Genomic DNA, 7,738 nt, shown 5'->3' with positions numbered 1-7,738 from the left:
ACTTCTGAATTCTGATAGGTGTGCTATACTGTCGGAATCATTTAAGCAATACGACAAGCAAAGGTATTCCCATGGTTAGAGCCGGGCTGCTGCCGGACCGGAGGAATTTCTTCGAAACTTGAGCCGGAGGGTGTTCTAATTAACGCTGTACGCAATTACAATCATTCTGCTGTTCTGATTTGGCTGGCACCACGTTCTGTTGCATGGAGCACCCAAGCCACACAGCCACGCCTACGCACGCACGCAAAGAATAATCAGATAAGACGAGCCGAGTTGAGTTGTGGACGGAGAAGGAGACGGGAAAGCAGTCCTGTGTGAAAACGAATCACCGGCCGCAGTCTGTCTACGGAAGGGAGCAGAGCACTAACCCCCGGTTCTGCTAAGTTCATAGGCTGGGGGTATTCTTAAGCTGAATGTTTTTAGCTCTAAAGTCAATTCTCAGAATTGAATGAGTTTTCAGCACAAAAGAAAAAGAGTTAATTCCAATAATTTTCCTTCATGCCAAATACAGCCTTTGCCTTTGTTATTAGTTCTAATCAGATGTCAGTTTGATTCTTAAGGACGAGCAAGGATCGAATATTTCTTTATTTTAACATGTTTGGCCTGTTGCAAATACAAAAATATCTCTGATTATTGTTCCAGGTCATCAACAGATCGAAGAGAAAAGAAGATAAACCGATGCATCATCAAGTAGTTTACTTGTGGAATTCAATAACATGGAGGCCATGCCCAATCGGGCAATTCTTCATTTCAGCGAATCCAGCAGCCATTGCTAAGCCATAAAACTCCGTTACTGTTCGTTCTTTGCCACCCGGATTGCAAGCCATCATGAAAAGATCTGCACTTAAAGTATAGCGTGATACAGCATCGGTTCCCAACACCGGAGGGATGACGAACTCCACGATGATCACCTTTCCTCCGTGAGGCAATGCCCTCCAGCATTTCTTCAACAGCGTCACGCACCGTCCATCGTCCCAGTTATGAAGTATCCACTGCGCCAACCTCCATTTTATTATGTTGTTTGAGTAAGGGAAGTTTGGGAGGAGTATAAATACAAATATAGGTTTCAAAATAAAAATGCAAGGTGCATACATACATATTTGTATTTGTATTCTTCTCAAATTAAGCCAAAGCTACCTTAGAGAATAAAATCATATTCAGGGCGGATTTGGCCCTCCAGTGAAATTGTGTGCCACGTGGCACCTCATGCAAACCAAGTGCAGCCTCTTGACAACTGAGCAGCTCGGGCAACTCGGCACAACTCGGGCAGCTCAGCATAGCTCGGGGAACTCGGTATAGGTAGGGGCAACTCGGCATAGGCAGCTGGCCACTCCGCAGGCAGCCTGACGTCTTACGAAGAGCTCGCCACTTAGGGGCAGCTGGCCACTCTACAGGCAGCCTGGCGTCTTACGAAGAGCTCGCCACTTAGGGGCAGCTCGGCATTTACAGGCAGCTCGGCGTATCGCAGGAAGATCTCATGCCTGACAACCGTACCTAACAGATCCGGAGGCCTGCGCCCACGTCTCTCGCTAGGCAGCGTCGTGCCTGCCAGTCCTGAGAGCTGTCCCTTGACTGGCAGAGCCGTACTCTGTAGCAGTCGCCTGCACCCACCACCTCAACTCTGGCAATAATGGTTGCAGCAGAGAGACAGAGGCAGTTACGCCTGACTTGACAGAGGCTGTTACGCCTGACAGGACACCACTATATAAGGACTCCAACCCCCAAAGACAGGGGGAGAGAATGGAAAATGGAGGTAATCCCTACTCTCTAGCTCTCTCATTTCTCTCCAAGCTCCCTACAATCAGAATGCTAACTTAGGCATCGGAGAGTCCCCGTCGGGAAAATACCCCCAGGTCCTCATATTCAGTTCTCGCAGGTTCCTCAGCTCCCGCCGCCTACAAAGAAGAGGAAAATATGGAGTTCTCGCAGGTCTCTCAGCTCCCACCGCCTACAAAGGAGAGGAGACCACCTCATGTAGAGGGCAGTCGAGTTGCGCTACACCAGGGAGATCCACCATCCTCTGAGTTACAGGCCGCCTACGAGCAGGTCAAATGACGAGTCCGCCAAGATAGCTCACCACCAGGGAGCTCTGCCATCCTCTCCTAGGAGCAGGTCAAATGGCGAGGCACTTAGCCAAAAAAATTGGTACGTGACCAGAACCGGTTATATCACAAATTAAATTGAATATTTAAATATTTAATCAAATTTAGATATTCCTTTACTTGATTTGATTGTCTCCATTATAATTAATTAAATTTCAAACTTTCAGAGACTTCACTAAAGTGTTTTAATCCTTAAGGCTTGATATTTAAACCAAGTATGTTTAAGAAATCAATCTATTCATTTAGAGTTCATATCTCAGCCCTACAATGCCCCACAACACATCCCCACCATGTATTGAGAACATCTTTCGATGATGATAGTATCGATTCTTATATTATCATCGAGAGATATTTCCTATACACGATGTGAACTCTAAATGAATAGATGTGAACTCGTTCGTTTAACCTTGACCAATAATATCATCATCCAGAGATATTTCGATGATGATATTATCATCTCTGCTGTGGGGCAGAGATGTGAACTCGTTCGTTTAACCTTTATGGACCCACTGCCCACCCAGCCCACTACTGAGACATAGAATGAACATCTGCAGAAAAATCTCTTACACTGCTAACATGTGCTGGTGGCTCGACCAGACTTGACTTGCGTTAGTGCGTAATATTGACCACTATGTGGGCCCAAGTGGTGTACAGTGTGTGTACGTTACGCTACGCCCACTCACACGCCTCGTTACTCAAACCTCCTACCGTAGTGTCGTCTATTTTAGTAAACCTCCAACCTTGACCAATAATGGTCGAGGCATAAGCGCATAAGCCTGCCAAGTCTTTAACTTGGGCCTAGTTGTTTCTTACATTTTAAGATAAATTAGTCTTTCATAGACCCTGACATTATCATACGGCCTATCTATCCCATGCCTCATTGTCTTCCATTAGAATCAGAAAGCAAAAGGAAGTGTTTACGCGAACCCAGATCTCTTTTTTACTTTCTCTGCCGGCCCTACTTACAGTGCACAGTACATTGCATCTGTACATCTCACAATTCAAGATGAAGATGTATAACTGTAAGCTGTAATTCACAGTGGGTAGAGAGTAGTGAACAGGAATTAGAGTTCAGATCTGCTCCTCACCCCAACCTCACAGTATATAACAACTACAGATTGAGAATATTTTTTTACTTATATATTATTATTCATAGGAGATGATGCTAATACATAGGGGTGTCAATTGGACTGGATTTGGTTCAATCTGATCCAGTTCAATGAATATTTTGGACTATTTTGAACTGGTCCAGAGACTGTCCAATCTGTTCTTATTAATTTAGATTGCTTTCAATTCAAACCTGGTCCATTGACATCTATGTTCTTATCTTCTATTAATGGATTAGATATTAATTCAATTCAATATAAATTCATTATGGACGATCAAGTCTAATCCAATATGTCATATTAGTCCATCCAAATTTAATATGTCTTGTTGGTCTGTTCAATCCATCCAAATTGATTTTGATTTGGACGGAGTCCAACCCAAAACTGATCCATTGATACCCCTAATAATACACACGGTGGAATTTGGTATTTACATTAAACAAAATTCCTTCAATCCTGTGCTTTATCACAAAAATCAATGCTTCAATTTTGTTAGCATCTCATATAAAGGAATGAATGATTCAGCATGCCCGTCTATATAGGCCTAATGGTGATTTTAAATTTGTATGGATGGCATATTTTTCCAAACCCGGGGTCCATTTGGGAGGACTGAACTGACAGCAAAGCTGATTCAGTGCTTTTAAGCGTTTTGGATGGACTATTCAGAAAGGCTAAGAACCGACAGCCGATTTGGGCTCTTCATATTTTTCACCGAACATGGCTTATAAGCTGTCCATGTGGAACTCAACTCGTAAACCGGAAACTGCTCGGCTTCAGGCTTTCAGCCCTGGGCTCCTACTTATGGGCTTCCTTACTCTTTGTAAAGAAAAGGGTCATAATGGGCTAGTTTTGGTATGGAAGCCCAGAAGTAGGTTGTCAATGGGTCGGTTCTGGGTCGGAATTAGGTGGAACCTGTCCCGGAACCGACAAGAGAATCCATGGACTTGGAACCGACCCAGATCCTATAGAATCTCTAATTTTGGACACAGAATCGAATCAATCGGGTCCAACCTGATGCAACCGATTATGCATGCTAATAATACCACTGCTAAAAATGCAATTAAAACACTGTAAAAACCTAAAATGTAATAAAAATATCAAAATATTTAAATGGAAGAAGATTTCACATTTCAGAATAATATTTATATGGAGGACCAATTGTCTTATAGTGGCTACTAGGTAGTGGTGGTGATGGCGGACGGCAAGTGTTTTTCTCGGGGTGGATGCTCAAGATTTCAAACACTGAATAAATCATTACATTCTACCTGACAAAGGGTGTTACTATTGATGCCTTGACGAACGGAAAGACAACTGGTTAGACGGATGAACGACTGACGGACAACGATAGTGTTGTGCGATGGACATTGTGCCTCCAGTCTCCACTCTCCAAACGGACGTCACAAACCAGACCAGAGTCATTGAGTCACCACTCACCAGAAACTTCCTCTTTAGCTCTTTCAAGTTTCGATTTCGAATGAGAACTGAAAAGAGAAAGAGTAAAAGGCTAGTCTTCAAACTCTTCACTCTTCAGAAATGAAAAGGTTTAGCCGTTTAAAGGGTTGAGGGCAGCATTTCGATAGGGTTTTGAAGGAAAACCCCACCTAAATGACATTTTTAGTATATATATAGGGTCGGGTCGGGTCCAAATCGGTTCGGGACAAGGTGGACCCACTTCCGACCCAATAGTAATCGAGAGATTTTTTGAGACCGAGAACCGACCCATCGGGAAGAGTTCTAGAACTAGAACTGGTCCAATCAGTTTGGGCCCATAGGGTCTGACCCGACAAATTGACAACCCTACCTAGAAGCCCAATGTTTAGTGACTTTCTTCGTTGCTCATCTCCTGACTCCTATTCAATGTTTTCAACTTGCCATTGACTGAGATGGTTGAATCGTTCAAACCGTCATCCAGCCAGGATTTTGGATCATGTTCAGTCAAGTGCTAGACGACAAAGAACCATTGACTTGGTCAAGAACCGTTCGACCCAATTGGTTCGACCTGGTGATCGGGTCGTGGGTTGCATACTCAATGCATACAAACTTTTAGAGGCTATAACTTTGCACTCCAATGTCTAATTGGAGAGATTTTTTGCCTCAAATTACAAACTTTAATAATTTTTATAGATAAAAAAATTAAAAACTGAATTAAAAACATAAATTAATATATATAACATATTTATACATTGTTTATTGCTAATATACGCAATGATGTGACACGGTTTGAACCATTTGACCTGACCAGTCGAACCGGTGACTTGTGACCCAGAGGCAAAAACGGTTAGGCCTCCAGATCGGTTTTTAAAACATTGCTCCTATTTATTGTACCCTACCGTGCATTATTACAGAGGCTATTAGGCAATGCATGACACTAAGTAAGAAAAAACCTTCATGAAAATGGTTTCTTCGTTGGGTATTTCCTCGAACATATTCCCTCCAACATGTTCAACACCTGCCAAGCAAATCAAACCTTGTCATTAGAATTGAGCCACTCCCTGTAATTTGGATTCCATGAGAAACAAAATCATTTAGTCTGGTTTCCCATAGCTTTTCAAATCAAGAAGTTGTGATATAATGGTGTCAACTCTGGTAAAAAGAGAGATTAATAGTTAGCAACCAACCTTGCAATGGAGGAGGATGGGAGATAATATGAGGTAAATCGAAATTAACACCACGAAAATTTGGGTACCTGGAGACTATAAACCCAATTGAAACCCCAGTACCACCACCAACATCCACCATCTCTGTCACCCCATCGAAACCTTTATAGACCTTGAAGACCTCAGCCAACGCTATGGCCGATCCGTTGTTCATGGCATCAGGGTAGGCCTTGTTGAACTCAGGCTCCTTGGCACCGTACTCAAACACATCCGTTCCATGGGCCTTCTCAAACGGGATACACCCTTCTTCCACCACAGCATCTTGCAGACAATAAAAGCTCTCCACTACTGCCTTGTCGAGAGTCAGTAGCATCTCTGGCGCTACCGAGGCCCCATCGTCCCCAGGAACGAGCCAACGTGACTCGCTTGTTAACCCATAAACCTTCTCAGGCTCGCTACCATCATCACGCGGTCGTAGGGAGAAGGAGAGGATGGAGTTTGCAGCTAGAATCCGAAGTATCCTGTCCAAGGCTGTTGCCGCATTTGGATTGGTGGCGGCCATCCTATGGACCATCTCTGAAGCAGAGAGTCGAGCATCTGGACCTGCCTGTGCCATGATGTCAAAAGACTTTGAGTTTGATGGCAGCTCTCAAGGCCATGGGAACACAAATAAGCCCTGCTAGCCTCAGTCCCGACAGACGGCTTGCCCTATCTTCAGCATCCATTATGCTACAATTAATGTTTGGCTTGCACTTTCCTACCGAAAACAAAAGGGTATAATTAAATTAGAATTTATTAGGCTGCTCAAGCTCAAGGCAAGAGAACTTGGGATACAGGTCCAGGTTCAGCCTGCTGCTGCAAACCTTAATAGATGAAGGGATTTTATCCTTTTACTACCCAGTACCCATGATCCCATGATCGTGGTTTCTCTCACTCTGGCTAGCCAATTTACCTACCTACCTTGAAAAGTTGACCAGATGAAGCAAGGAGGTGCACGTGGTCCAACCACGCTATATGCGTGAGTAAGTAGATAAAATCAATGGACCTGACGGTGCTTCTTGATCTGAAGCTTGGATTTAATAATGTTTTAAAAAACGATTCGGAATTGGAATCTTTCTAGCCACCGGTTTGTGGATTCACGGTTTGACCATCCAATTCAAATGAATAGCTGATAAAAAATTAAAATAAAAACGGCTAAAACCATTAAATAGATTGACAATTCGACCACTCAGGTTAATTGATCGTTGACAAATTCAACAATTTTTTGAAAGGGACCGGGTTTAGAATAAAACAGAACCGATTATCTAAATGGTTCTCGGGCCAAACAGTTATACTTTGTGTATCAATGACAGTACAAAACATTGGGATTTAGTATTACTCACAAGATACTACAGGTGCCCATTAGGAGTTTCTCAATTGTCATTGAGTACTTTAAAATATTAAGATAGGCACAAAATATTAAGCACATTTATCAAACCCATTCTTGACATTTATCAAAAACTCATTAAACAGGCCGTGAAATCAATGATAACAATTCACACCAATAACTTCTCAATGTATGCCCCATATACTTTCTCATTGACTGGGGTGTTATCAATGATTAATTCCACAGCCCACCCAACAGCCAATCCAAATTCCTTTTGAATAGGCTTGTGAGTAGCATATTCAAACACCCTCTCTGCAGGCGTTTATGTGTTTTTATCTTCATCCCTCCTTTTTTTATTACTGATGTTTCTATATTTCGAAAGTTTGAAACTAGTCAGACCATATATTTCAAACGAACAAGAGATTATACATCCTAATAGAATATAAAACCACCGACAAGTGACATTTGGCTTGAATATTCATAGATCGCACATAGATAGTTTACCGTTTATATAAAGGGAAAATTTTCATACCCTATATTTTAGTTTGAGTGACAACTTAATCCCTG

The 7,738-nt window shown here is 42.5% G+C and overlaps 1 pseudogene across 1 annotated transcript; it reads right to left on the bottom strand.

Moving 5' to 3' along the window:
* LOC104600131 ((S)-scoulerine 9-O-methyltransferase-like) lies at positions 1-6,746 on the bottom strand (annotated as a pseudogene). The gene is made up of 3 exons (XR_016076090.1): positions 5,827-6,746; positions 5,593-5,657; positions 1-992 (listed from the first exon to the last, which is right to left on the bottom strand). The product of XR_016076090.1 is annotated as a (S)-scoulerine 9-O-methyltransferase-like (transcript).
* Positions 6,747-7,738: the final 992 nt, after the last annotated feature.

Source organism: Nelumbo nucifera, chromosome 5, assembly GCF_055504915.1.
Source record: "Nelumbo nucifera cultivar China Antique chromosome 5, China Antique-T2T, whole genome shotgun sequence".
Lineage (NCBI taxonomy): Eukaryota > Viridiplantae > Streptophyta > Magnoliopsida > Proteales > Nelumbonaceae > Nelumbo > Nelumbo nucifera.
This window is presented reverse-complemented; position numbering and strand designations above follow the sequence as displayed.